The sequence below is a fragment of the Gossypium arboreum genome, chromosome 7 (genome assembly GCF_025698485.1).
Source record: "Gossypium arboreum isolate Shixiya-1 chromosome 7, ASM2569848v2, whole genome shotgun sequence".
Classification (NCBI taxonomy): Eukaryota; Viridiplantae; Streptophyta; class Magnoliopsida; order Malvales; family Malvaceae; genus Gossypium; species Gossypium arboreum.
In genome coordinates, this window is record NC_069076.1 from 73,514,682 (window position 1) to 73,541,282 (window position 26,601).

A 26,601-nucleotide genomic window follows, 5' to 3' on the forward strand; every position below is an offset into this window, starting at 1 on the left:
GTTATAATTCATGTATATATATTGTCATGTGTGAATGGCTATCTTGGCATGATTTGGTAGTTAAAATGGTAAGGTTTTGATATGATTTTGAGTTTGGTTATATGTTGTTTAAGAAAAATGGATTGGTATGATTTTAGTTCATGAAATTGAGTATGAAATTTTGGTGATATTATGGATTGAATTATGCATGTTTAAGTATGGTTTTGGTTATTATTTGGTCATGAATTATGCTTTGGTTTATGCATGTAAGGATGACCCTTTTTGGGTAGCATGTTGGCCTTATAGATGGCCTATTTTTGTCCACAAGAACAGAGACATGGGTGTGCGTCTCAACCGTGTGTGACACACGGTCATGTTATACGACCGTGTGTCCCCTGAGGTACCCTTCGATTTAAAGATAATATACCCTACAGTTTTGAAAGGCCTAGACACACGGGCATGTCTACTGGTTGTGTGTGGCACACGGACTAGCACATGGGCGTGTGGTCGGTCGTGTGACCCAAGTCAGTAACCCCCTTAGATTTCACACGGCCTGGCATACGGGTGTGTCCGCAGTTGTATGGTATAAGTCAGTATGTATGCCCGTGTGAGGCACACGGGCCTGTGACCCTTAAATGTTTAAAATTTTTGTATGTTTCCTTAAGTTTGTAAATGTTGCTGGTTTATTCCTGAACCTCTTCTAAGCATATTTTAAGGTCTCGTATATCCTTATAAGGGACATTGTGAATGTTTGAATGAATTTCGTTTATGAATGATTAAGTGTATGTGAATGAGGCGTGTTATCCGGTAATGCCTCTAACTCTATTTCGGCGACGGATACGAGTTAGGGGTGTTACATTTTATTGGTATCAGAGCTACGGTTTAGTCGGTTCCAAGACTAACGTGGTGCGTGTGAGTCTAGCTATACATGCCATTTATATAAACTGCGATAGTGTTATGATTCCTGATAATTTAAAATGTGTTTTTATTTAGTAATTGGATCCCGATCGAGTAGTAGCTGACGATGTTGAAAGTAATGCACCCGCTCTCGCTCAAAGGTCAGTCCAATCCGATTCTAGACTAATATCAAGTAGTCACGAGGGAGAGGCTAAGCAAGCCTTATATCAGATGATGAATGAGTGATTCACTTAGTATATTAGAACTAATCCGGCTGCTCCACAACCTCTACCCCCACCTTTTCATCAACAAGTCCTAATTTTGCCACAAGTGATAGATCCAATCTGATTGAGTAAACCTCCGGTTGATAAAATTAGAAAATATAGGGTTGAAGAGTTTCGTGCTACTCCTAATGATGATGCTGAGAGAGCTGAGTTTTGGCTCGAGAATACGATACGAGCGTTTGATGAAATGTCTTGTACTCCTAATGAATGTCTTAAATGTGTTATTTCACTTTTGAGAGATACGACGTATTATTGGTGGAAAACGTTAATATCTGTGGTTTTAAAAGAATGAGTTACTTGGAGGTTCTTTCAAACTGAGTTTAGAAAGAAGTATATCAGTCAGAGATTCATAGATCAGAAACGCAAAGAGTTCCTTTAGTTGAAATAAGGCTGTAAGTCTGTTACGGAATACGAACGAGAATTTGTGAGATTAAGTCAATATGCACGAAAATGTGTCTCGACTAAAGAAATTATGTGCAAGAGATTTGAAGATGGTTTGAATGAGGACATCAAGTTGTTAGTCAGGATTCTGGAAATAAAAGAGTTTATTGTGCTTGTTGAACGAGCATGTAAAGCTAAGGAGCTCGGGCACGAGAAAAGAAAAGTAGATTTTGAAGTTGGGGATTCGCGAAAAAGATCATCGAATAAGTCATTTCATTCAGCATCAAATAATTTTAGAGATTATTTTAGCCGTTCAAAGGCTACTGCTGGTTATTCTAGACGTGATTGAGACAGACCACCTATGAGTTCAAAAGCTACCTCAGTAGCTAGTGTTGGTAACATCTGACTGAACCAAGCTGAATGTAAACATTACGATAAACGACATCTCGACAATTTTAGATTTAATGATCGGGCTTGTTTTAAATGTGGATCAATGGATCATTTCATTCGTGAATGCCCTGAGTTAGCTAAGGAAAACATAGTCCAGAATACTAGACCTAGTAATTTGTCAGCTCAAGGTAGACCACCCAGAAACACGAGTAATGTGAGTGGCAGTCAGAGGGGAACTAAAGACACAGTTGTTAGATCTAAGGCTCGCGCCCCTGCCAGAGCTTATTATATTCGCGCTCGTGAAGAAGCTTCATCTCCAATTGTTATTACCGGTACTTTCACTCTGAATGATACTAGTGTTGTTGCATTGATTGATCCTAGATCGACTCATTCTTATGTATGTGAAACTTTAGTATCCAGTAAGATTTTACCTGTAAAGTCTATTGAATTTGTGATTAGAGTATTGAATCCCTTAGGCCGGTGTGTCTTGGTTGATAAAGTATGTAAAAAATGTCCATTGATGATTCGAGAAACATGTTTTCCGACCTACTTGATGTTGTTGCCATTCGACTAGTTTGATATAATTCTAGGTATGGATTGGCTAACATTACATGATGCAGTTGTGAATTGTAAACAGAAGACTGTTGATTTGCGATGCCAGAATGATGAGATTATTCGGATTGAGTCTAATGAACTAAATGGTTTACCGGCAGTGATATCTTCGATGTTAGCTTAAAAATATATGAAAAAAGTTATGAAGCTTACTTTGCTATGTGCTCAATTCTAAAGTGAACGAAAAGAAGATTGAATCAGTACCAATTATGTGCGAGTATTCAGATGTATTTCTTGATTAATTACTGGGTTTGCCACTGATCCGAGAGGTAGATTTTGGTATTAAATTAGTGCCGGGAACAACTCCGATATCGATAGCTCTGTACAGAATGGCACCAGCTGAATTAAAAGAGTTGAAAAATAGAGGCTTCGCACGACCGAGTTATTCTCCCTTGGGTACACCGATTTTGTTTGTGAAAAAGAAAGGCCGAACTATGAGATTGTATATCAACTATTGGCAGCTCAATAAAGTGACTATCAAGAATAAATACTGATAAATCGTAATTTATACATATTTTTATTCCATTCTTAGCACATTTATGGATGGTTACTCCTTAGATTTGGTGAATTTGATGCTCCTAATTCTTTAATTTTGTGTTTTATACTTAGGTGAGCATAGGAGAGTAAAAAGAGCGAGAAACAGGCCAAAAATAGACAACATGGACCCACATGGAAAATCAACACGGCCTGGACTTCCTCAGCCACACGGCCGTGTCCATTTGGCAGGATCGAAGAACGACTTACACAGGTAGACTACATGCCCGTGCCTATTTAACAGCCTTAACTGCGGGTTGGAGCAATCGCACACGGGCGTGTCCTTGACGAGCCCAAGTATAGTCTTATGCAGAAAGGGCCACTTTTAAGGGCGCTTAGGCATTCTAAAGCCTATTTAAACACCTGAAGAGGCACTTAGAACAGAGACACAGAGTAGGAGGCAAGGAATTATTCAATGGAAGCTGATTGATCCATCTCATAAGCTGGATTCATCGTCAAGATTGAAGATCTCCCTTCAATTTCCATTCAAGGGTTTTGGGTTTTCTTTATGTTTTGTATTCATTATTCTTCTGAGATGTTTTCTTTTATAATTATGAACTAAACCCCCTAAATACCTAAGGGGAATGAAACCTAAGACGGATCTTATTATTAATATCTGAATTGTATGATAAATATTTAACTTGTTCTTAATTATGTGTTCTTAATTCTTGTCTTAATATTCCAGGATATTGATTCAAGTTAATGCGCTTATTCAGAAGAGCAAAAGTCCCTTTCTAAGAGTAAATTTGTCATAATTAAGCGGAGTTGATTGCACGCCTAGAGATAGGGCGACAAGATTTTACCGGATTAGGGTAAAACCTAATAAGGGGATCCATAGATCGAGTTAATGCAACACTAGGGCGTTAATTAGAAAGAGATTTCAATTAATCAACCTAGGGTTAGACGTTATTAGTCAAGAGAGAGATAATAATATAACTTAAGGATTTCTACGGATCAAGTCAAATGAATAAATCGTCTGATTCAGAGTCAAATAACAAGTGAAGTCTAGGTGGATTTTTCCTTGGGTATTGTCTTAATCAATTGAGTTCTCCCAAAAGCTTTTCCTCAATTTCTCTCTGTGCACTCTTAGTTTAGTTAATTAGTTTGGATAAACAAATCCCTTAATTTTTAGGCTAGATAATAAAAAGAAAGTAATTACTAGTACTCTTGGTTCCTTTGGGTTCGACAATCTGGTCTTGCTAAAGCTATACTACTATTCAATAGGTACACTATCCTTCATTGTGATAATAGTTAGTTTCAAGAACGATTAATCATAACTTTTTAAAACCTGTCACGAATATCACGTATCAAGTTTTTGGCGCCATTTCCTGGGAACTAAGATATTAGGAATACTCGATTTTTATTACTTTAGCCATTTTACTTTATTTGCAATTTAAATTTTTTATTTTCTTTTCTACTTTTTTTCTTTCATTCGCTATAGTGTATGACTAGAAGAAACCCGTCGGAACCACTACTGTTTGATAGTGAGATCGATCGTACAGTTTGCAGAAATTGAAGAGAAATAAGGTGAAGCTTAAGATACATAGAGGAAGAGCAAGTGGACGATACTTCAACCACAACCGAGGAGATGGCTAAAAACCAGGAAAATCCGCTACCCCCTGCGATTGCCGCTGATCCAGTAAATCAGAATCCTGCTCTGCGTACTATGTATGATTATGTTAAACCTTCTTTAATAGGAATTGAATTGAGCATAGTTAGGCCTGCTGTTGCTGCAAATAATTTTGAACTGATACCTAACACTATTCAAATGATACAGCAATTTGTTCAGTTTGATGGTTTGCAGGATGAGGATCCAAACAACCACTTGGAAAATTTTCTAGAGTTTTGCGATACATTTAAAATCAATGGCGTTTCTGATGATGCCATTCGCCTTCGGTTATTCCCTTTTTCATTGAGGAATAGAGCTAAACAGTGGTTGAACTCGTTACCACATGAGTCAATCACTACTTGGGAACAAATGACCAAAAAATTTTTATTAAAATATTTTCTACTGGCTAGAACAACCAAATTATGTAATGATATCTCCTCTTTTGTGCAGATGGATTTAGGAACACTCTACGATGCATGGGAGAGATACAAGGACCTTTTGAGAAGGTGCCCTCACCATGGATTACCACTCTGGCTATGGGTTCAAACGTTTCACAATGGCCTGAATCCTTTGAATAGACAGATGATTGACGAAGCTGCTGGAGGAACTATCAATAATAAGACACTTGAGGATGCTTATGAATTCATAGAGAAGATGTCATTGAATAATTATCAGTGGCAAGTCATGAGGACAAAGCCGACGAAAGCAGCCGGTGTTTTTAACATCGATTCGATCACCATGCTCTCTAACCAGGTAGAACTTTTGAATAGAAAAATTGACAGTTTTCTTGGTTCTTCATAGGTTCACCCAGTAATACAATGCGAAGCAAGTGGAGGTGGATCAAGCAATTCAGAATACCCACCCTATGGCCACAACATAGAGAACGAGCAGTTCAATTACATGGGTAATAATCCTCGATCTCAAAATAATCCTTATAGTAACACTTACAATACAGGTTGGAGGAACCACCCAAACGTTTCATGGGGAGGCTAAGGAAATCAGAGACCACCACCACCTTCAGGCTTCCAACAACCACCCTACCAACAAGAGAAAAAGCTGAACCTTGAGGAGATGCTAACAAAATTCATCTTAGTGTCAGAAACTCATTTTCAGCATACCGAGACAACACTTAAGAATCAGCAAGCGATAATCTAAGGACTCGAAACTCAGATAGGACAGCTCACCAAACTAATTTCTGAAACACCACCAGGAAGTCTACCTAGTAATACTGAACCCAACCCAAAAGAGCATGTGAAAGCAATTACACTAAGGAGTGGGAAAGTGTTAGCTAAATCTGAAAAGAATCCACCACAAGAAGCTGACAGAAAGAAGGTCGAACTCGAAAATAATGACAATCTAATGCCAAAAGAATATAAACCACTAATACCATACCCAACAAAGTTGAAGAATGACCTCATGGATGCAAAATTCGATAAATTTCTTGAACTTTTTAAACAACTGCATATTAACTTACCTTTTGTTGAAGTTATCTCACAGATGTCTACATAAGCAAAATTTTTAAAGGAGCTTCTAACAAACAAAAGGAAGTTTGAAGACTTATCTACAGTGGAACTTAATGAGGAGTGCTCAGCCATACTCCAAAATAAACTGCCAACCCAACTGAAAGATCCAGGAAGTTTTACTATTCCTTACTTAATTGGTAGTTTGAATGATGATAAAGCACTCGCTGATTTAGTCGCCAGTATTAATTTGATGCCATATAAAATGTTTAAACAACTTGGTCTTGGGGAACCTAAACCCACTAAGATGAGTATTCAATTAGTAGATAGATCTGTTAAATATCCTAAGGGAATTATAGAGGACGTACTTATAAAAGTAGATAAATTTATATTCCCTATTGATTTCATTGTGCTTGACATGGATGAAGATGTTGAGGTGCTTTTAATCTTAGGTCAGCCATTTTTAGCCACTACTAGGGCTGTAATTGATGTGGGTGATGGTAAATTGGTACTTAGAATAGGTGACGAAGAGATTATTTTTAAAATTTATGATGCCATGAGATTTTCTAGGGAACAGGACGACTCATGTTATTTTATTGACTCTATTGATCATGCTACTCAATATTCTTTTCAGGAAATCGTACATAAGGACACGATGGAACTATGTCTCCTCCAAGGAGAGGGGGTAGATGATGATTCTGAGATAGGAACCGAACTAAACTCCAATGAAACCTCCCCAAAACTAGAAAAATATGAGGGAATTAAGGTAAAAGATGAACTGAAGCAAAAACCCTCTATTGAATAACCTCTCAAACTAGAACTTAAACAATTGATGAATCACTTGGAATATGCATTCCTTGGAAATAATTCTACATTACCGGTAATTATATCATCCAACATGCAACCCAAGGAGAAAGAGGAATTACTCCAAGTATTAAGAGAGCATAAAAGTGCTATAATTTGGAAAATTTCTGACATTAAAGGGATCAGCACTTCTTTTTGCACCCACAAAATTTTAATGGAAGATGAATATAAACCATGCGTACAAGCCCAAAGACGACTAAACCCCAACATGAAGGAAGTTGTTAAAGCTGAGGTGATTAAACTCCTAGATGCTGAAATTATTTATCCTATTTCTGACAGTTCTTGGGTGAGTCCAGTGCAGGTTGTTCCTAAGAAAGGAGGCATGACTGTTCTAGCCAATGAGAAGAATGAATTAATCCCAACAAGGACAGTCACAAGTTGGAGAGTGTGCATTGATTATAGGAAGCTAAATGATACCATGAGAAAAGATCACTTCCCCCTTGCATTCATTGACCAAATGTTGGAAAGATTGTCAGGGCACATGTACTACTGCTTTTTAGACAGACTCTCTGGCTATTTCCAAATCCTAATAGCTCCTGAAGATCAAGAAAAGATGACATTTACATGTCCATACGGTACGTTTTCTTATCGTAGAATGCCTTTTGGATTATGTAATGCTCCTACTACTTTTCAGCGCTGCATGATGGCCATTTTTGACGAACTTGTAGAAGACGTCATGGAGGTATTTATGGATGATTTCTCAGTTTTTGGTAACTCTTTCCATCTTTGCCTCAAAAATTTAAAACAAGTGTTAATAAGATGTTAGGAAACAAACCTTGTGCTTAATTGGGAAAAATGTCACTTTATGGTTCAAGAAGATATTATGTTAAGACATAAAATTTCTAGTAGAGGAATTGAGGTTGATAAATCTAAAATTGAAACCATTGAAAAACTACCTCCCCCTAATTCGGTTAAGGCTATTAAAAGCTTTTTAGAACATGCTAGGTTTTATAGAAGATTTATTAAAGACTTTTCTAAAATAGCTAAGCCTTTGACTAAATTACAAGAAAAAGATTTGCCTTTTAATTTCGATCAGGAGTGCTTAGAAGCATTTAATGCTTTAAAGGAAAAACTGACTAAAGCTCCAATTATAATTGCACCTGATTAGAATTCACCTTTTGAACTAATGTGCGATGTGAGTGATTTTGCAACAGGTGCAGTTTTGGGATAGCAAAAAGATAAACATTTTCATGCTATCTATTATGCTAGTAGAACTTTGACAGCCACACAGGAAAACTACACCACCACGGAGAAAGAGCTGCTAGCTGTGGTTTTTGCATTCGATAAATTTAGGTAATATTTAATATTGTCTAAAGTTGTCGTTTATACTAACCATTCCGCTCTTCGCCATCTTTTGACTAAAACTGATGCAAAACCTCGACCCATTCGATGTATCTTATTATTGCAAGAATTTGACTGGGAGATTAAGGATAAGAAAGGAGCTGAAAATCTCGCGGCTGACCATCTCTCTAGGCTTGAAAACTCAAGTACCAAAGAGCCAGATGACATTGAAATAAATGATTCATTCCCTGAAGAACAATTTTTTTACTATATATGATTCTGAGGTACCTTGGTTTACAGATATTGCAAATTTTTTAGCCGTTAACATTATCCCAAAAGGGTTGACACATTAGCAAAAGAAGCGACGCTTCACTGACGTGAAAAACTACTTCTAGAAAGACTCTTTTCTTTTCCATAAATGTGCAGATCAAATCATTAGAAGATGCGTTACAAGGACAGAAGCATTGAAAATCTTAGAACATTGCCACTCAGGACCTACTGGAGGACATTACGGTGGAAATAAAGCCACACATAAAGTCCTCGAATTAGGTTTTTATTGGCCCACTCTATTCAAAGACGCCAACAAGTATGTTACTTCTTGTGACAAATGTCAAAGGACAAGTAATATATCCAAACATGATGAAATGCCTCAGACTTATATTCTTTCATGTGAAATATTTGACGTTTGGGGTCTCAACTTCATGGGTCCATTCCCTAGTTCATTCGGGAATAAATACATCTTAGTAGCTGTTGACTATATGTCCAAATGGGTTGAAGCCCAAGCTTTACCTACCAATGATGCTAGAGTAGTAGTACAATTCCTTAAAAAACTTTTCTCCCGATTTGGTACACCTAGAGTAAGTATCAGTGATAGGGGTACTCATTTTTTGTAACGCCCAATTTGACTAGACCTTTCAGAAATACGGAGTTCATTACAGAAAAGCTACCCCTTATCACCCTCAAACTAGTGGCCAAGTCGAAGTAGTGAACTGAGAGCTTAAACGTATCCTAGAAAAGACAGTAGTATTAAACAGGAAGGATTGGGAGATGAAAGTAGATGATGCTTTATGGGCTTATAGAACTGCTTGTAAGACTCTCATAGGAACATCACCTTACAGACTTGTTTATGGGAAAAGTTGTCATCTACCGTTTGAGTTAGAACACAAGGCATTCTGGGCTATAAAATTTCTAAACCATGACCCCAAACTTCAGGTGAAAATAGGTTGATGCAATTGAACGAGTTAGATAAGTGGCGAGCCAATGCATATGAAAATTCACGCCTATATAAGGAAGCGACGAAGCGCCGCCACGATGCTCGTTTGAAGCAACGAAGGCAATTTGAAGTTGGAGATCTTGTCCTGTTATATAACTCGAGGCTTAAATTATTTCCTGGAAAGCTTAAATCATGATGGTCAGGTCCTTTCGTAGTTCAAACTGTGTTTTCATATGGCACAGTAGAAGTAAGTCATCCATCTCAAGGCACTTTTAAGGTAAATGGACATCATCTCAAAATTTTTAACAGTGAGAATTTCAAAGAAGATAAAGAGGAGCTACGTCTCCACGAAGTTACCTAAACATACCAACAAGGTAGAGTCGAGATTAGGCTATAAATAAGCACTTCTTGAGAGGCAACCCGAACACTAACAGTGTTAACTTTTTTAAATTTTAGTCTTTAACATTTAGTTCATTAACTAAGTCACTGAACACAGGACTTCTAGAACCACACGACCAGGCACACAGGCGTGCTTTAGGCCGTGCACATACCATGACAGGCAACACAGTCGTACGATACGGCCGTGTGAAAACTGTAACACCCCGAACCCGAGACCGTCGCCGGAGTCGAACGCGAGGTGTTAACAGACTTCAACCCACTTATTGACAATTTTCAGACAAGCTGCCAATCTGAGTACTAGTCGCTCCAAAATTCATAACTTGAGTTTTACAACTCGAAAATCAGTTCCGTAAATTTTTCCTGAAACTAGACTCATATGTCCATCTACATATTTTTTCTAGAATTTTGGTCGAGCCAATTAGTACAGTTTATTAGTTAAAGTCTCGCCTGTTGTAGGGATCGACTACACTGACCTTTGTGCGTTACGAATTGGATATCTCCCTGTACAGGGCTTCAATACTAATGCCGTTTGTTTATATAGAAACTAGACTCAGAGAGGAATCTACACATATATGGAATGACTCCTAATCATCTCTGGTTAATTTACAATGATTTTCCAAAGTTGGAACAGGGGATCCAGAAACCGTTCTGGCCCTATTTCACAAGAACTTTAAAATCTGTTAACTTATAACTCATATGACCATTTCGTTTCTTCCATATGAAAGTAGATTCATCAAGGTACACTTACATAATTTATTTGCTATTTAATACCATTCCTACTATTTTTAGTGATTTTTTCACATCCACGTCACTGCTGCTGTCAGCATCTGCCTTTAGTAGGCTTTACCTATTTCATACTTTCCATGATTCAATTGGCCCTTTTACATACATAGCACAAAGCGTGATCATGATTAACCATTCCAATGGCTAATCGTTTCAAAATAATTCCATACCTCATAAGGGTCAACATACAAACGATTATAGTTCTATGCTAAAACGTATATAAGCCATTTTCGCATGGCTATCCAAGTTTACACAAACCGAAGGTACATGACCTTCAACAAAGGATGGTCCTATACATGCCATTTCAAAGTTCAACCAAAATTTGTACCAAAATGGGGCTTCGATAGTGTGGATGACTTCGACTTCTTTGATCCCGAATCCGATAGCTAACGAGCGAAACCTATAAAACAGAGAGCCACAACAACGGGTAAGCATTTTAATGCTTAGTAAGTCTCAAGCAATGAAATCAGCTTTGACTAAGGTATTTTATTCACATGGCTAATTAAACCACTTTACTAATTCACATTCCCATACTCATACTTATTTCACATCACCGACCCTTATGTTCATACACAAAAGAACAACTTAGCCCAAGGCCGGTAGCTCGTTTATCAACTTAGCGCATACTTACTTGTAAGAATTCAATTAGTACAAGCACATACAAACATACCTCATTGCTGGAATTTTCACAAGTGTATAAGCTGAAATTTTCACAGCAAGATTGCTCACTTCGAATCACATACTTTCGGATTTAACCGGATATAGCGACTCAAGACGATTGCCTTCGGTCATAACCCGGATTTGGTGACTTGCACAAAGGCCTTGGTCTTAGCCCGGATATATCAACTCATACGAATGCCTTCGGTCTTAGCCCGGATATATCAACTCGCACGAATGCCTTGGTCTTAGCCCGGATATATCAACTCAGACGAATGCCTTCGGTCTTAGCCCGGATATATTTCCAATGTTCACTTACATATATATCAATATTCAAGACACGCCCATAGTTCATTTTCGTTACTAAAGCTCTAACACAAAATATCTATCAACCTTTACTATTTCGCTCAATGGCCACACAAACAAGGAGCATAATTTTGATATAATTCAAGTAGGGTCATCACTCAAGACTTACCTTGGATGTTGTCGAGCGATTTCGACGGCTATTCAACTACTTTTTCCTTCCCTTTATCGGATTTAGCTCCCTTTGCTCTTGAGCTAATTTACACAAATTTAACTTATTAAAATCTCATCATGATAGCTTATGGCGAATATGACAAGGAGTGTAAATGGTCATATGGCCATCCTTTAGCTCAAATACACAATGGTCATGCACATTTTACATCACAACAAGCAATTCAATACATTCAAACATCAACGTGAAGTTCAAAGTACTTGGCCCTTATATACATTAGGCATCAAAGTTGTATATGTACGAAATCATAAATCGAACTCAACACATTAGTTAATATTCCTCTTAGCGAATTTTCTAAGCCAAGAATAGGCATCAATATGCTTGCCTCAAACCGAATGCATGCACACTAATTACCCTCATGTGGCCGAATATACACTTAATACCACACAAAAAAAACAGCATACATTTTACTACTAACACATTACATATCGTAATTCATTGCACATCTCTTATTTACTTCATAATCAACACATCATCACAAGCAAATATACACTTTGAATTAGTATATATGTCATACCAATCCATCATGTGCAAACATATATTCATGTAGGTGCAAGGGTCGAATTCTCAAGTGGCTTATATCCAAATATATACACATTTCCAAAGCTTAAATCTTACTTACCATGCAACATGCATGAATTATACTTATGGATATATCATGGCGAATACCACAACACCACACCATTTCAATTTGGTCATGGTGAAACAAAGAACTTAGTATCTCATTCAAAAAATGCTAAAAGAAAATCTAAGAATCTTCAATCCTCCATCACATGTATCACTTTCAAGCTTGTTATTTAACATGCAATGGCATTAACACCACATTCACTTTGGCGAATTTCATTCCCATGACATAACAAGGATTTGAACCATGGGCTAACAAGAACATTAAGCTAGCAACTAAAAACATGCATGAACCTCAAACATACCTTAATCTTGATGCAAGTTTAGCCAACCTCTTCCTAATCCTCTTCCAAACCAAGTATGAAGCAAAACTCCTTCCTTAACCTTAGTATTTTCGCCAACAAGAGAGTGAAAAGAGATGAACAAAATTTTTCTTTCTTCCTTTAGGACATTCGCCAAGCTATGGAGGAAGATGGACACTTTTTTTTATTTCTCATCTACTAACATTAATTGTTTATTCCATACCCTTATTTTATTCTTTCCATCATAACCCATTTACCAAACATGTTTCATGACATGATTTTTGCCCATAAATCCTTGTCATGGCCGGCCACTAGCTATGGGGAAATTTGACATGCAAGTCCATTGTTTTGCATGCATCCTTTAATTAGTCATCACACATTTTCCCTCATACTTTCAAAGTTTATTACTAGGTCCTTTCTAGTGAAATTCACATCTATAATTCTAAATCAAAGCATAAAAATATCACACATGAGTTAACACACATTATAGGCACTAAAATAAATATTAAATTATTTTTATGCCTTGGTTTTGTGGTCCCGAAACCACATTTCGACTAGGGTCGTTTTAAGGCTGTCACAAAAACAGAGCAAAAACGTTTCCCCAATATGGGATCTGATAAGTTGCCACAGCCGTACGACATGGTCGTGGACAATCCTGCCAAATTAACACGGGCGTGCGACATGACCGTGCCCACCGACCGTGGTCGAGCCTTTCAAAATAACACGGGCTTTTGCCTGCATACACGGGCGTGGGAGAGGCGAACGAATATTGACACGGCCGTGCAACATGGCCGTGTACACCAATGCACCTAATTTCAAAAACCACGAAACGCATGGGCTGAAATGAGGGCACACGGGTGTGCCCCATGGCTGTGTGCCCCAATTTCTTTATAAACACCTATTATTTATTTTATTTTTATCTTTATATTTTGAAATTACTTTTTATTTTCTTTTAGTACTATTTTATCTTGAGATTTTATAATTTTTATTCGGCTATTTCTTTACGAGTAATTATGCTTCTTTATATTTCCTAAAAAGTTCCTGATTCTATCACAGTTATAAAGAGCTCCAAAACTCATCATCACTTAGGAACTAAAAACTCCACTGGAAAAGGTTCTCCATGATTGCCATGTCCTGCTCAACCACGGCCATAGCTACTACCAGATATAGTATTCTTTTGGCTCAGGACTTAGGAACTAATGAACCTCTACCACCACCAGAGTATCCTCTTCCAATCTTATCATTGCCTTGGCCGATTATTCTCCATAACTCCAATTTAAGGAGTTCATTAATCATTCAGAAAGTTTCACTTCTCTCCCTATCTTATGATTATATATCTATATCATCATGAATCTAACTTTGTACATTGAAGACAATGTACATCTTAAGTGTGGGGGGGTTATTTATTTCATTATCAGAAAAATCCTTGAATTTTGTCTTGTTCTCATGTGATCTTCTCATACCACTATTAGAATGAATTTTGATTAAGTTATGATTTTTATTGATATGTCTTGAATTAAAACATAGGCATTTATGCATTGATCGTTTAAACTTTAAGACATTAGGGAATCAAGCATGATAAGTTGATTTTTGAGAATTAAAAATTTTTAGGTTGTTTTCCCCAAGTTTAGATATTATCTTGAGTTGAAATTCACAAGTTTAAACATCAAAAAGCCATAATTTTTGTGAGATTTTGAGCCTTTAGAGCATATATTATTTCTTTCATGCTCACTTTTATTATGAGTGCGTCAGTATTGATTTGTTATTCTAGAACTTGCTTGATTATGCATGTCAAGACCACACCATTTGATTTGATATGTTGAGATGATAAAGGCACTTAGGTTTAACCTACTCACTCCACCTACCTTCATAATTGACCCTTAGTGAACCCCTTTGAGCCTAACAAGCCATTAATTGATTTACCCTCAACATTAACCCATAACCCATTATTGTTGAAATCCCCTAATTTTATCTTTATTTTTGTCGAGATTTGATTTGAATTAATTGGTTAGCTATGTTTTATTCTTCGTTGCAATAATTAAGTTCTATGTTATTTGACTTGTTCTTAAAAAAAACAATGCCTACATACATATTAGTAGTAATTCATCATTTTTGAGCTTGAGTGTTATTTCCATATTCTGAGAAGAATCTCATTTGTATTCAACTGATAATTAGTTATTTTTCTAGTTAGGTGATTTTTTTTAATTCAATCTCGATTATAACCTTTTCTTTCAGCTTGCGACCACACCCCCTAACCAAAGCCACGTTACAACCCTCTAAAGACCTTTTTGATTGATGTATCATCTCAATATATAGTGGTGGAGATTTGATTTTCATGCAAGCCTATGGTAACGACTTTTCATATTGACTAATGAGTGCTTTATTTGATGTCCTTAAACACCTCGAGTGATTTGAGTGAAACTTTAGTGAGGATGTTAAACTCTGTGATATTTTGATCAAAGGTGATTACTTAAATGAGAGCGGACACCTATGTTTTCGTGATAAAATGCTCAACTTGGAATGTTTGAAACTTTGATGTACTTTGAGTTGAATTTTCAATGTACGATTACTTATGGATTATTTTGAGATATTACTGATAGGAAATATAAATTGAGAAGAATTTATTTTGATTGTGAGTTGAGGATTTTGCTTGAGGACAAGCAAACGCTTAAGTGTGGGGGTATTTGATAAACCGTAATTTATACATATTTTTATCCCATGCTTAGCACATTTATGGATGGTTTCTCCTTAGATTTGGTGAATTCGATGCTCCTAATTCTTTAATTTCATGTTTTATACTTAGGTGAGCATAGGAGAGTAAGAGCGAGAAACGGACCGAAAACGGAGAAAATGGACCCACATGGGAAATCAACACGGCCTGGACTTCCTCACACTGGTAAGCCACATGGCCATGTCCATTTGGAAGGATGGAAGCACGACTTACACGAGTAGACTACATGCCCATGCCTCTTTAACAGCCTTAACCACAGGCTGGAGCAATCGCACACGGGCTTGTCCCTGACGAGCCCAAGTATAGTCCTATTCGGAAAAGGCCACTTTTGAGGGCTCTTAGACATTCTAAAGCCTATTTAAACACCTGAGGAGGCACTTAGAACAGAGACACAGAGTAGGAGGCAAGGAATTACTCAAGGGAAGCCGATTGATCCATCTCAGAAGCCGGATCCATCATCAAGACTGAAGATCTCCCTTCAATTTCCATTCAGAGGTTTTGGGTTTTCTTTATGTTTTGTATTCATTATTCTTCTGAGATGTTTTCTTTTATAATTATGAACTAAACCCCCTAAATACCTAAGGGGAATGAAACCTAAGATGGATCTTGTTATTATTATCTGAATTGTATGATAAATATTTGACTTGTTCTTAATTCTTGTCTTTATATTCCAGGATATTGATTCAAGTTAATACACTTATTCTGAGGAGCAAAAGTCCCTGTCTAAGAGTAAATTTGTCATAATTAAGTGGAGTTGATTGCACGCTTAGAGATAGGGTGACAAGATTTTATCGGATTAAGATGAAACCTAATAAGGGGATCCATAGATCGAGTTAATGCAACACTAGGGCGTTAATTAGAAAGAGATTTTAATTAATCAACCTAGGGTTAGACGTTATTAGTATTAAGAGAGATAATAATATAACTTAGGGATTTCTACGGATCAAGTCAAATAAACAAATCGTCTGATTCAGAGTCAAATAACAAGTAAAGTCTAGGTGGATTTTTCTTATTGTCTTAATCACTTGAGTTTTCCCAAAATCTTTTCCCTAATTTCTCTCTGTGCACTCTTAGTTTAGTTAATTAGTTTAAATAAACAAATCCCTTAATTTTTAGGCTAGATAATAAAAAGAAAGTAATTACTAGTACTCTTAGTTCCTTTAGGTTCGACAATCCGGTCTTGCTAAAGCTATACTACTGTTCGATAGGTACACTTGCCTTCATCTTGATAATAGTTAGTTTCAAGAACGATTAATTATAAATCTTTAAAACCTGTCACGAATATCACGTATCAAATACCCTTTACCGCGGATAGATGATTTGTTTGATCAGTTGATAGGGGCTACAGTGTTTTCAAATATTGATTTAAGATCGAGTTACTATCAGTTACAAGTGAAAGACTCCGATGTGCCGAAAACTGCTTTTCGAATGAGGTACGGACATTATGAGTTTTTGGTTATGCCTTTTGGACTAACAAATGCACCTGCTGCTTTTATGGATCTAATGATTCGGATCTTCAGACCATATTTGGATCGATTTGTAGTTGTATTTATAGATGACATTTTGATCTATTCCCGTGATGAATTCGAGCATACTGAACATCTGAGAGTAGTGCTACAGACTTTGCATGATAAGCAGTTGTATGTGAAGTTCAGTAAATGTGAGTTTTGGTTACGAGAAGTCAATTTTCTGGGGCATATCGTATCAGCATCAGCTATTCGGATTGATCCGAACAAAATTTCTGCAATAATGAATTGGAAACCTTTTAGAAATGTATCTAAAGTTCGTAGCTTTTTGGGACTCGCCAGTTATTACAGGTAATTTGTAAAATGTTTCTATATGATTGCAACTCCAATGACAAGATTGCTACAGAAAGATGTTAAGTATGAATGGTCGAACAAGTGCCAGAAAAGTTTTGATCAACTGAAAGCTTTATTAACTGAAGCTCCAGTGTTAGTTCAGCCAGAATCGAGTAAAGAATTTGTAATTTATAGTCACGCATCGCTGAACGGTCTGGGTTGTGTTTTGATGTAGGAAGGCAAAGTTATAGCCTATGCCTCAAGACTGTTAAAACCGCATTAAATAAATTACCCGACATATAATTTGGAGTTAGCTGTGATTGTGTTTGCATTAAAGATTTGGCGGCATTATCTGTTTTGTGAGAAATTTCATGTTTATTTAGATCACAAGAGTTTAAAATACCTGATGACTCGGAAATATTTGATTTTACGATAGCGAAGATGGCTAGAATTGTTAAAAGATTACGAGCTAGTAATTGACTGTCATCCAGGAAAAGCAAATGTTGTTGCTGATGCATTAAGTCAGAAATCTTTATTTTCTTTGCGTGCAATGCATACTCAATTGACCTTGTCTGATGATGGCTCGATTGTAGCCGAGTTGAAAATTAAACCATTGTTTATACAACAGATTTGTGAAGCTCAAAAAATTGATAATGAAATGAAAGCAAAACTCAGTGTGATTCAAACCTTGATTTAGAGTTTCAAGTTGATTCAGATGATTATTTAAGATTCAAAGGTCAAATTTGTGTTCTGAGAAATTTTGAGTTGATTCAGATGATTTTAAGCGAAGCTCATAGTAGTCGGTTATCTATTCATCCGGGAAGAACGAAAATGTATAATGACTTGAAAAAGTTTTACTGGTGGCCTGGTATGAGCGAGATATCTTTAAAGTTTTTTTGAAATGTTTAATTTTTTAACAAGTTAAAGCTGAGCATCAGGTACCTTCTGGGTTACTACAGCCAATTATGATCCCTGAGTGGAAATGGACAGAATTACGATGGATTTTCTTTCTGGTTTGCCTCTGTCACAAAGTAAGAAATATACGGTCTGGGTAGTTTTTGATAGACTGACCAAATCGTCTCATTTCATTTCAGTACGAATGGATTATTTGCTTGATAAGTTGGCTGAGTTGTACATTTCTGAGGTTGTGAAATTGCATGGAGTACCTATTTTTATTGTTTCAGATAGAGATCTGAGATTTACATCACGGTTCTGGAAGAAACTGCAAGATGCATTAGGTACGAAGCTGCACTTCCGTACTGCTTTTCACCCACAGACGGATGGACAATCCAAGCAGATTATTCAGATACTCAAGGATATGTTGAGGTGTTGCATTCTTGAGTTTGAAAGTACGTGGGAACGATGCCAGCCATTGATTGAATTTGCGTACAATAATAGCTTTCAATCGAGTATAAAAATGACACCTTACGAAGCTTTGTACAGTCGCAAATGTTGAACACCTTTGTATTAGACTGATCTCAGTGAGAATAAGATACACGGGGTTGATTTGATCAAAGAAACTGAACAGAAAATAAAAGTGATTCGCGATAGTCTGAAAGCAGCAACAGATCGTCAGAAATTGTATCCAGACTTGAAAGATATTAAGTTTCAGATTGGAGACAAAGTATTTTTGAAAGTCTCACCGTGGAAGAAAATACTCCGATTAGATCGTAATAGCAAATTGAGTCCGAGATTTATTGGGTCGTATGAGATTATTGTGTGTATCGGGCCGTTTGCTTATAGATTGTTGTTGCCATCTAAGCTAGAAAAGATTCATAATGTATTTCATGTATCCATGCTTCGATGTTATTGATCTGATCCTTCGCATGTGATCTCTCCGTTTGAGATCGAAATTAAATCCGATATGAGATATGAAGAGAAACCGATCCAGATTTTAAATCGCGAGGTTAAAGAATTGAGAAATCAGAAAATCTCTTTAGGGAAAGTTTTATGGCATCGGCACGGGATTGAAGAAGCTACGTGGGAGCCCGAGAATGTTATGAGAGAACGTTACCAAAACCTATTCGCTGGTAAGATTTTCGGGGACGAAAATCCCTAAAGGGAAGAATTATAACAGCCTGGTTTATACCCTAGTCAAAACAGTAGTTTCGGAACCACAAATCTGAGGTCATAAAATTATTTTAATATTATTTTATGTGTTTACAGCATGTGAATATCTATGTGTGAAACTTTTGTGAGCTAATTTAATCATTTAATAGGTCAATTTGAGAAAAAAGACTTAATCGCGTAAAATGCCAAAGTTGCATTCTAATTGATAAAGGTGTCTAATTGCTATGGCTTATTAAATGAAAGGTCCGTATGTTTTTATTAGACCATTGAAAGTGGAAATTGACATAAATAGGTTTAATAAGATGGAATATGGTGGCTTTTAATTAGGGTTAATTTTGTAAATTAGTTGTTATGTTAATTTTAATAAAACAAAATCAAATTTCCTATCATCTTTTAACCTTCCTAGCTGAAAATAAAAAGAAAAAACACAAATAGGAAGCTTTAGGGTTCGGCCATGTTAAAAGCTTAATTGAAGGTTCATTTTTGTTCCTTTTTTTTATGATTTTTACGTTTTTGAGATCGTTGCTTCAAATACTAGCTGGCCCATGCTTGAATTTTTTAATTTGTTGTGGATTTTGTGATTTTTCATTACTGATAGCTTGAGATTTTTTTGGTTTGATGATGAAAAATAAATCTTTGACGATAGATTATTATGTTTAATTAAGTGATTTTTGACAAAAATGCTTATTAAGGATTAAATTGTGAAAGATTTACAAATTGAGGGGTAAAAATGTGAAATAAATGAAAGATATGGGCTTATATGAACTAAAGGAATATTCGGCCAAGCATGTGTATAAGGAAATTTTGAGTATTTTGTGATTTTATGAAATAGAGACTAAAATGTCAAAATGTGAAATTTTAAGGGCTAAAGTGTAAAATGCCCTAATTATGTGTTTGTCGATTGAAATGAATAAATATGTGATTAAATTAGTGAAATTTGAATTTATATAGATCAAGAACAAAAGAAATCAAAATTAGATCGGGGAAAGTCGAAGGTTGTAGAATAATCGACTCGTTTAGCCGTTCTCATTTCCGAGGTAAGTTCATATGCAAATAAATGTATTTCAATTGAATAATATTTGTTTGATTTTTTTGAAAGTGTATTGAATTGCTATGAGAGCCGAATAATTGAATCTGAGAAAGTATCGACAAAGTTACGACATTCGAAAGCCCCGTACGAACCATAGGAGTAGTATAGGATACATATGTCATGACATAGGACTCTGAGGTGTGATATCGAGTAAGACCACGTCTGGAACGTTGGCATCAACTTGAGATTTACGTGTAAGACCATGTCTAGGACATTGGCATCGTATATTATTTTGTGTAAGACCCTGTCTAGGACAGTGGCATTGATATTTGATTACATGTAAGACCACGTCTGGGACGTTGGCATTGTACGAGCTTTTCGAGCTATCCGAGTATCCTTATTGCTTTCGAACGGCTCAATGGGCATTATTGAGAAATAAATGATCAAGTGAATGTGTATCCGATTCAGGTACGTACGAAAGGTATATAAAATTTGGCAATGAGAAGTAAGAATGAATATGATCATTTGAGATGTCAACTATATGAAAATGTGATGTACTTATAAGCAAGTGATTATGAACAATTGAGTTATATGAGAAATATGATCTTGCAATTCTGTTTTGCCATGATTCATATGTATGAATTGGTATATAATTGTTTATGTGAGAAGTTTATTTGTATATGGCTTACTGAGCTTTGGAAAGCTTTTGGAAAGCTTACTTTGTGTGTTTTTCAATTGTTTTATAGATTATTGAAGCTACCGTGAGCTTGGGGATCGTTAAGGATCGTCGTCACACTATCAAACGTTATTTTGGTATTTTTGAAGTTATAAATATTGATATATGGCATGTATAGGCTAGTGATGTTATGATATATGTTATGTGTATTTCTTGCCATGTGATATGGTATGAATATGATTGAGACTATGGAATTGGTTTTGGTATAGACTATATGATGGAAAAATTTTATAATTGATGTATATATATTGTCTTGTGTGAATGGCCATCTTGGTATGATTTGGTAGTTAAAATGGTAAGGTTTTGATATGATTTTGAGCTTGGTTATATGTTGTTTGAGACAAATGGATTGGTATGATTTTAGTTCATGAAATTGAATATGAAATTGATTGGTAATATTATGGATTGAATTATACATGCTTAAGTATGGTTTTGGTTGCTATTTGGTCATGAATTATGCTTTGGTTGATGCTTGTAAGGATGACCCTTTTTGGGTGGCATGTTGGCCTTATAAATGGCCTATTTTTCTCCATAAGGGCAGAAACACGGGCATGTGTCTCAACCGTGTGTGACACGCAGTCATGTTATACGGTCGTGTGTCCTCTGGGGTACCTTTCGATTTAAAGACAGTATACCCTACATTTTTGACACGGCCTAGACACACGGGCATGTCTACTAGTCGTGTGCGGCCATGGGCTGGCACATGGGCGTGTGGTCGGCAGTGTGACCCAAGTCAGTAACCCCCTTTAGATTTCACACGGCCTGGCACACGGGCATGTCCTCGACCGTGTGGTGCAAGTCAGTATGTGTGCCCTGTTTTCACACGGCTCGTGACACGGGCGTGTCTGGTAGACGTGTGGGGCACACAGCCTGTTCACACAGGCGTGTGACCCTTAAATGTTTAAAATTTTTGTATATTTCCTTAAGTTTGTAAATGTTACTGGTTTAGTCCCAGACCTCTTCTAAGCATATTTTAAGGTTTCGTAGAGCCTTATAAGGGACATTGTGAATGTTTGAATGTATTTCGGTTATGAATGCTTAAGTTTATGTGAATGAGGTGTGTTTCGGATAATGCCTCATAACCCTATTCTGGTGACGGATACGAGTTAGGGGTGTCACATTTATTTTGTTTTGTTTTGTTTTAGTGTGAAAAAAATTATTTTAAATTTTTGTAGTCAACTAAATATACGAAGATGAAGTATACGATGAGGGAGTATATGAACAATGGGAGATTATGGTGAACCAAAGAAGAAATGAAACAATTACTTTGTTGGAAGAAATAAATGAGCGACAATTAGGGACATCCAAGTATCTCATTGAAACTCTTTGTGATTCATAAGACTATAAGTCAGAACAAAAAAAAGCCACAAGTGAGAATTTCAAGCTAAATCAAAGAGAATCCAACAATAGTTGGATCAAATAGAGGAATTCTTTTGACAAAGAGCCTAAGAAAGTACTCCATTAGAAGAGGTCGAACATGATGTATCCAATTCCAACTAGAGGTAGCGATGTATCATCGACAACCATTTAGAATTAAATCTTGAAAATCAGCAAGAGTTTGGATCCGGAGACGAGAATGAATTAAATATACCTGAAGATGTCTTTGATCCAATTAACATAGATGTAGATGTAGAAGTAATGATAGAATTAACAACTAACTTCGAGCTACAACTGATTCTAAATGAATGTGTAGATGAACAGATACAATTTTTGGCCAAAATCAAGGGGGTGGCAGCCGAAAAAATCGGTGAGTTTTTCTCATTCTTGTTCTACGATGAAGATAAAGCTTGGCCAACCAAAGCTTCTCACGACATGGAGGGGAGGAAGTTCAAAACAATAATACCCTGAAAAACAATTTGGGATTGGCTTAGATTCGGCACCAAGTGGCTCATGGTGTGAATGTTGCATCGGTCAAAGATAAGGTGATATCATGGGAATCGACCAAAGATTCTGGTTCAATTTATCGACTATGGAACAAAAGACAGATCAAAGTGTCGTGGACTAGTTGGAAGTTCTTCTTTAAGGGTGATACAGGTCGTCCCGACTCCAAAAATGGACTTCACTTTTAAATTTTATTTGATTTCAAATTTTAATTTATTTTTTATTATTTTGATTATTAGTTTTATTTTAGGATTTATATTTTTAATTTGATGTTAGAATTAGAATAAAACAAGTTTCCAAGAGCAATGGCGGAGCTAAAAGCAATTTAGGTTCAAGTATAAACAACTTACAGACTTTGACAAGTCCCGGAGGGGTTAAATCAGAGTCGTGTCGCAACAAATCAAATTTATGGCGCAGCACACATTTTGAAGTAGAAAATATGAAAAATCAGTGTCATGTCGTGCCACGCATACCTTGTGGTGCGACATGACCACTTTGGGGGAATATAGGAAAAATTCCTATCATGTCGCACAATGTAGGCCACTTTTTAGAAACTTCCCATTTTTGGTTTGACGCTATCTTCATATATATACCCCAAGTTTGCATGACAAGAAAAGACCTAGATGACCTCTATATATTGTTCATAGAAACTATCACAACCTCCAAGCCATCCTAAATCAATTTGCAACCTCTTAATACCATATTTTTCATGTTATCTTAAATTCCTCACACCTATTCAATAGTTCTAAAATGATGAATAGAAAACTTTCTGATGCCAAATCAGGAGTCAATATTTTCAAGATCCTTCGAGAAAGAGAGCTAGAAACGTATCTTTGATATATACGAAGGAAATCTCCACTTCAAGAGACAGGTTTTGACTCTCGTATGTCCTTGACCAACGAAACGAGGGACATAATCAAATTCCATATATAGGAAAAGCAAGGTGAAATCCTAAAGGAACGAGCTTATATCTCAGACATCTCGAAATTTTGTGTGTCCTTAAAGGAGACCAAGAAGAATCAACAAGTGGACATACCAAGGATGACGACAAAACTAATGTATCTCTCGAGATAGCGAGTCTATCAGCACTAGAAGATAATGGCTTATCGGAGTATGTTGCATTGTATTAGAAGCGAGACCAATCTATGAGGACTATACATGGAAAAATGGCTTGAGGCGGCTCAATTCCCAACATAAAAATACGAGGCAAGAATGGAATTTTATAAGATAGATATAGAAGAAAATCCAGAGGAGGACACCAACAAGGGAGGAGATGATGATGAGGAAGAGGAGGAGGAGACCCCGATTGTGCCACTAAATTATATGCAAGCATTTTGACCAGACCAGTTATCAACGAAGACCATGGTGATCCGGAACCCAAGCCATCACAACCCAACCCCGACATCAGGATAACGGGCTACTAAAGCATCGGTGGGGCACGAGAGGAGCAAAGCACTAATGATAGAGGAGTCGGAGCCTAATCCCGACTAATTCTAAATAATTTTTATTTTTATTTTAGGTTTATATTTTTAAGACTTATTTTAATTTTGGATGATTTTTTTTAGTTAGATTAATTAGGATTTTATTTTATTATATATATAGTTTATGTTTAGTTTTTCTTTGTAGGAACCCCATATTTTTTTACAACACTACAAGTACGAGCCAAATCATAGTAGTCCCACCAATTGCACTACACATATCATGCCAATCGGGTAACATCTTTCCTTTACCTTTCATTGCACATTAGGGACAATATGCTAAATAAAGTGTGGAGGTGACATAGGAAAATTTTTAATTTTTCTTTATTTAACTTTATTTTTATAGATTTTTAGTAGTTAATTTTTAAATGTTCTGTGCGTGGTTAAAATTGTGGAAATAAAAGTGATTGGTTAGAAGCATATACATAGGTTGTTTGTTTAAATTGTAAATTTAGCCTGAAGTTGAATAATTTAGGTTGTTTATATTTAGACTGTAACACCCAGTTTTAACGGGTCCTAATTTCTGGTGAATAGACTATGAGACGCAGTTCTATCCGCCTAATTATTGTTTTTGGCATGTAGATCAGCCGATTAGGATATTAAGTAAGGATTTACTTTAGAATCTGTGGAGTCAATAAGAAGAAGAGTTGGGTAAGGGTATTGAGAGTTTTGTAAGTTGAGGTTATTGTTGAAGGTATTGTACGCCAAGTTCATTGAGTTACTGTGTTAGTTACGTTATAAACGGTTTGGTTAGGAATTAATGGAACAGATGAACCAAGTATATAAATTTGTAGGATTTTCATTTATGTTCTCTCTACAATTTGAAATCATATTGAATAATTGCATTTATGACTATTTGTATTCTGTTAGGATAATCAAATTAATTGTATAATTTATTGATGGATTCTTACATTTGAGACCTTTAATGCTTGTATGATTTGTAATATACTAAACTTAGGTGTTTGATACTAAAAATGGCAAGTCAGTTATATCTCATTACAATATTATGTGTAAATATGAAATGCCTATTCATGTGCTCCAAAGCTAACATTTATACTATACTCATTCAAAGGTTGTCTTTTGATTTCTTGTTTTTGTTGTGTTGCTTGAGGACAAGCAATGACTTGAGTGTGGGGAGTTTGATCTGACGTAAGTCGATGTAGCAAATTAAACTAGTTTTCACACTTTAAGAGCTTGAACATAAGCATTTTAGTTATGTTTTAATTACATTTCAGTAAATTTAGTTAAGTGTAATAAAATGTGTTATTCAAGTCTTTTCTTGACCTTAGGGCCGAATAAGGCCTAAGGGTGAGCTAATATACTTTGTGAGTGTGTAGGAGACCATTAGAAGGCATATTAACTCAATATTGGTCGCTAGGTTGCAACATGGAGCATGCGATGTCGCAACATAGCGAGCAGAATAAGAAAAGTCCAAGACTGCCTTCAATGTCGTGACACAGCCTAAGGATGTTGCAACATACCCTAAAGACACCTTAAAGCTGAGCATACTGCCCTCAATGTCGCGACATAGGACTTGATGTAACTGCCCTATTTAGACCCTAGTCGGAATAGTGGTTTCGGGATCATAAATCTGAGTCAGAAAAATATTTTAATATTATTTTCCATGCTTATTATATGTTAATTAGTATGTGTGAAAATTTCGTATGAAAATTTGATCGTTTGTGTGCTTAATTTGACAAAATGACCTAATCGCGTAAAATGTAAAAGTTGCATGCCATATGTTAAAAGTGTTTGTTTACTATTTCATTTTAAGGGACAGGTCCTTATGTTGTTATTATGCCGTTGATAAGGTTAATGGACAAAAGTGACCATCCATTATGTGTTTATTTTATGTTTAAACAAAGGTTAAATAACTAAATATGAAAATAAACTTATAATAATTAAAAGAAGAGCTATCATATTCTTTATTTCTTTGCTCAACAACCGAAAATAGAACAAATAGAAAATAAAAAGAGCTATCTAGGGTTCGGCCAATGATTCCTTTGATTTAGGTATGTGTTTTGTTCAGTTTTTGATAATTTCTACGTTTTTCTGATCGTTGCTCTGTATTC

The 26,601-nt window shown here is 36.1% G+C and overlaps 1 non-coding gene across 1 annotated transcript; it reads right to left on the reverse strand.

Annotated features, from left to right (window-relative positions):
• Window positions 1–5,105: 5,105 nt before the first annotated feature.
• On the reverse strand, window positions 5,106–5,210 carry LOC128296150 (small nucleolar RNA R71). The gene has a single exon (XR_008286698.1). It is a non-coding gene; the product is annotated as a small nucleolar RNA R71 (small nucleolar RNA).
• Between the last annotated feature and the right edge of the window lie 21,391 nt (window positions 5,211–26,601).